This window comes from Meleagris gallopavo, chromosome 2 (assembly GCF_905368555.1).
Source record: "Meleagris gallopavo chromosome 2, MGAL_WU_HG_1.1, whole genome shotgun sequence".
Taxonomy (NCBI): domain Eukaryota; kingdom Metazoa; phylum Chordata; class Aves; order Galliformes; family Phasianidae; genus Meleagris; species Meleagris gallopavo.
The window spans coordinates 100,714,540-100,720,164 of record NC_139405.1 but is presented as its reverse complement, the minus strand read 5'-3'; positions in this window follow the sequence as shown (position 1 = coordinate 100,720,164).

The following is a 5,625-nucleotide window of genomic DNA, read 5'->3' as shown; positions in this document are numbered from 1 at the left end:
TGTGTCCAGCTTGTGAGTGTTGCTCCGTATTGTGCTTCACAAAATAGATGAGGTTTGTAAGACTTTCCATGTCTTTAAGGAATTTGAATTCTAAGTATGAAATGTGAGGTGTGGTGCTAAACATAGGGAGATTCAGCTTGGAATGGGGAAGGCTCTCACCCCACTCTGGATGCCAGGTTGGTGGCAAGCCGCTTCACTCTGCACATACAAATAGGCTGGAGCAGAGACTAGTGTAAAAGCGGATCATACTGTGCTTTCCTGAAGGGGTGAAAAAGGCTACAAGTCTTCCACAAGGCTTGCTCTTATGACCTGGCTTCTGCCTCTAGGATTTTGAGAGCAGGAAAGGCTCCAGTATGAGTAATACCGACTCCTTCGCTCCGTGGAAGCATTCCAGGCCAGGCTGGATGGGGCTGTGAGCAACCTGGTCTACAGGGAGATGTCCGTGCCCATAGCAGGGGTTGGAACTGCATGATCTTAAAGATCTTTTTCAACCCAAACCACTTTATCATTTTATGATTCTACTAAAATGTACTTTGCAGGACAAATTCAGAGATCATACCTTCAGGAAGGGAGAACAGGGCAGGCCTAGGTATTTAGTTTAGCATCAGTTACTCCTGAGTGCAGCAGCTAGTGTTGGAGGAGATGAAGGAACAGTGGAGAAAAATGTCCTTCGCAAAATGAAGAAGTCAAAAGCTCCTCTGCTTGTTTGGGTGGGTCTGAGCCCATGCCATGGCTGTCCAACCTTTTGGCTTGCCTGGGCCAAATTGTCTTGGAATTGTTTTGGGCTGCATATAAAATATGTAATAATGTTAACACATATAAGTAACAAAACTTTTTAATGTATACATATTTATTAAAATATAAAAGAGAGCAACAAAAACATGAAACAAGTGAGATATTTGACCTTACAGTATGAGCTATGCTGGGCCATCAGTTGGATGTGCCTGGCCTATGCAGTACCTTTCATTGACAGTGCTCTGATATGTAAGAAACTTACTGTTTTGTTTTGTACCTAGCCCCTGTATTTTTAACTTATAATCTCTCTTTGCTTGCACAGGAGCCATGTGGGCTGTGCATTTCACAACAGAAGGTGTCAGGAGGAGTGTTGGTAGTTCTAGGCTTTGAGATGAGGCTGAAGAATGGTGGGACTGTATTCAGAACTGTATTCTTGCTTCCATAGCAAAAGAAAGCCATAATGCACTTTCTAGCTGCATGCCAACTTCACCAGGCTCTTAAACTGAGTAACACTACTTTGGAAGCAGTGCAGTCATCTGTACTGTGTAAATACCTTAACAGATCAGTTCCCTTTGGGATTCCCAAGATCTCTCTTTCCACTTCCTCAGTCAGTGATCGTAAGGGAAGTTAGTGTGGTAAGGAGGGGAAAAAATGGTTGGGAAAGGGGGAAAAAATTCTGTGCCCAAACCCTTACAAATGAAACTGTTTGATCTTCAGAGAACACTTGAAGGAAATTTTGTTGTATTAAGAGAGAATAAGGAGAGACAGCCTCTGTGCTCTGGCACAGGGTTTTCCTGAGTCATGTTTCTATTCACTGTGCTTCCTGACTCCTTTTCATCCATACTGGAGCAATTATCACATTTGATCTTGTTCACAAGTGAGATGCAAAGAATGTGGCTGGCAGAAAATCTGACCCCTTCTTTGTTCTGGAAGAATGAGCTGGAGGGTGTAAGCGTGCTGAGTGTCAAGGAAGGCAAATGATGAGAGCAGAAGGACTTTTCACAATTCTCACTTTGTCAGGTTGCATTAGGCCCTTCAAGGAAATTAAAGCAAATCTAAGAGGTTGTATAATCTTGTAATTGAAATAGAAAATCAGGGACCAAAAAAAAAAAAAAAAAAGGCCACTCTGTGGATGTACTGAGAAGAAAAACTATTTCAGGTGTGATCTGTGCTCTGTATAAATGCCTTATCTGAGACCCCATCATGACTAAGATGTAAAGTACAATGCTGAAAATAAGAAGTGGAATAAAAGTGCAGTGTGAAAGTTGCTCCACTTGAGGTAGTGGCAAGAGATGAGAGAAAGGTGCTGTAACCTAAATAGTTGCTTGGCTGTCTGGGGTGGTGTTCAGCTCATGAAACTGGAAGCCAGATGGACAGCATTTTTCATAAGCTTGTCAAAGCAGAGGACAGCAATTTTACTGCAGAATATGAAGTGCAGTGTCTGCTAAGGAAATCAAAGGTCTGGCCTTGATTGTATGCAGGATCATGCAAGAGAACAGAAAAATTAAAAGATAGAGTGCTGACACATGGGATAAAATATAAAACAGATTCACCAAAAGTAGATGATACCAGGCTAATCAGATCTCTTGCTAATTGATAGCTTTTTTTTTTCCCAGTTGCAGGCAATCCAATGAAATTAGACTTCAGGAAAGCAATTATCAGTGTCAAGTAGAAAATGAATAGTCAGAAGGCTGAACCTGGGGATTAATGGCAGAATTGGAAAGTGTGAGGAGTGGACTATGGAGGAGCTAGCAAAGAGGAAACCTCATTTTTGGAGGCTTTTCTTGAAATGTTTTTATTAAGCTGGAAAGGAAAGGAGTACATGGGATTGTGCTCACTGCTGGGAATCTGGGGGCTTCGATAGCATCGGGTACTAAGAGTACTTGAATGTTCTGATCAGTAACAAATAGGATCAACTTCAGTGGGACAAGGTTGGGCACTGGAGTGCTAGCAAGAGGAAATTCTGCACTGGGCTGGGAATAAGAGAGGGAAAGAAAGGTCTGTGTCAATTAGCTGGTTTTAGAATAATTATCTGGGTGACGTGCATAAAAAAGGAAGAAAGAGACAAGCAGGATGTACTAGCAAAGACATTTCCAGCAAATATTGGGAATTTTCAGCATTATGGATATCACAGAATGGCTTGGGTTGGAAGCGACCAACCCATCACGATGGGTGTCATTGTACAAAGTACTAGTAAGCCTTTTGCTGACCTTCTGTATATGCTGAAGGATTAATTCATGCTGAAAAGAAACAAAGGAAAGCATTGAAATCAGGAATAATGCACTCTGCTTTGTGTGCAAGCACACATGTATGTATGCACATATGCTCGTGTATTTGTACACGTGTAAACTAGAAATGAAATCAGGAACTGCAACTGCTGATCTTAAAACAGAAAACATGCAATGCTTTTAGAATTGCATTATTTGTAAATGGTGTAATACGAACTCCTGCTGGGCTGAGCATCGAAGCATTTCTGACCCCAAAAACCCGAGTGAGGGACAGCTCTGTGCTTAAGATGTGCCATCAGTCCTAGGGTCTTCAAGCTGTGGTAAGCATAAACTATTTCTAAATAGTATGCACCACCAAACCTCAAGAAATCCACCATCAAAGCCAGTCCCATCTGCCTTTCCTCTGGAGGGGACTTGCAGGAGCCAGCCAGATCCTTCCTGTATGCAGAGCTTGGAGCTCAAGGATGGGGGACAAAGACTGGGGAAGAATGCAGCTGAGAAATGCAGCTTCTGAATGGAGAGCAGGGTTTGGCCAGTCCTTCAAGGGATGTCACGCGAAGCAAGCAGGACTGAGCATGCTGCACACAGCCCTGCTGGTTGAGGAACCAGTCCTTCCCCATTCAGTGCAGCCAGGACTGAAGTTCATTATAGGAATAACTTAAAATAGCAGTTGGGACTTAAATCGCCATGACCCAGAGGAATGTGTCAAGGTCTCATTGGAGGCTTATTGCTCTCAGCGTGGCACAGGAGAAGTATGGTGGGTTTGTAGCTATGGTACATGCATTTTTGGGGGGCTGAAAGTGTGGCTCTATTGCTACTGCTGTTAATATGATACTGGAAGGAAAGAGAATTTGAATATGCTCTTGGAAATATTGACTAAGTCTGCTCTTCCTGCTGAAATATTGCTGTTAATGTTTGATAGCAGCTGCCCAACACCAGAAGCCTTTGAGCTGTTTATTGCTCTTGAGAGGTGTTTATATTTATTTATTACATGTTTGTTGTTGTTTTGTTGTTGCTTCGCTACATACCTAAACCTAGCTGAGAGTTTCTGGAGCCTGGTGCAAATGATTAGAGCTCTGTTCAAAAGCACTGTTGGCTTTAAATAGTCTTTTCAGATGTCACCATTTCTCCTTTCAAGCAAAACCCCTACTGATGAAGCACAGCGCTGTGTGCTCTAAGGAGTGGTTGTGTGGTTACTCCATAGTGAGGATTAGTCACACATTAACCACAGCTGTAAAAACATGTCTATGGGAAAATCACATCCAAACATGGAGAGCCTTTCAGTCAGCCGCTTATTACCAAACGAGGTGAGTTTCTGTATCATTTTTCCTCAGCGTTGTGCAACATACATCAGAGCTGTTTACTCTGCTATCCTGATGCATCATAGCTTTTCCTCTGGAGCTCTACCTTCTTCACTTCCACACACTGCGGTCTGCTGAGGTCCTACAGGTGGAGTTGACTCAGCCAACGTTTCTACGCCAGGAGGTCTGGGGTGGGCACTCACAGTTGAAGTGCTTGGTTAGTCACACTACCATTGCTACCTGAGGCAAAGCAGGTGGTGACAAATGATGACTTAGGGTTCTGTGGTTATAACAAATTTAGGCCTGTCAGGAGCAAGTTCACCCTTTCTCATAACCAAGATGGCATCTGAAGCCTGAAGCAAGTTCTCTTATTTTTTACTCAATAGAAAATTATCACCCATTACTGTTGTCCTTGCTCTCCAGACCTTCCCAGAGCTAGTAAAGCTGAAGAGCTCAGAGTGGAATGAGAAAGAGGATTGCATCCCCCCACAGGACCTTGTGACTTGGCGTGGCCATTCTGTGCATCAAGCACTTGTTCCTGACTACTATGAGTACTACAGTCCATGCTCCAGGGCTTCCAGTAGAGGATCCCAGATTTTTATTAACCAACCATGGATTATGTTATCCCCACACTGCTGCTGAATTTCCTTCAAAGAAAAACAGATCTTCTTAATAGGAATTTTTCTTGTGTGGGGGGAGGGCAGAGCTGATGCGAGATACACAAATAGGAATGCTTTCTCCAAAGTTGCTTTGGGCAAAGGAAGAAAAGCAGGGCTCATGAAGAGCGTGTAATTACCATGTCCTCTGCCCCACCCTTACCTTCTCAAGAGAAAATTCTCTCTTCATACATTAGCTTGGCTTCTGAATTTACTGGTTAGCTCCAGGCCCATATCACATGGCCCACTGCAAGTCAGCAACCAACAAAGCCTCTTTCATACAAACAAGCAAGACTCCTTAAGACTCAAGCTGCTTGTTGATTACGCCAGGGATAACTGACCTTGGTAACAAGATTGAGCAGTTTGCTGGTGTTTCTGGAATTGAAGTCCCTGTAAATGGGGACTGAATGTGGGAATCCTCAGCCAGCTTTCATGGCTACTTTCTGAGGCCATGTCCTCACCCTATCCCAGAGAACAGAGAAAAAAATTGGGCTGGGATCTGCTGTTTGCTGGGTCTGTGCCCCCCTGGACCCATGTAAGGAGAAGAGGAAAGAGGTCAGAAAGAGCAGGGGCTGGAGGCTCCAAGGGTCTGTTGTCAAGATCTCTCTGCCCTTGAGGACATCAACAGCTCCTCCCAATTTAGTATCGTCTACAAACTTGCACAGTACACCTTCAGATCCTGTATCCAAGTCAGTGGTGAAAACA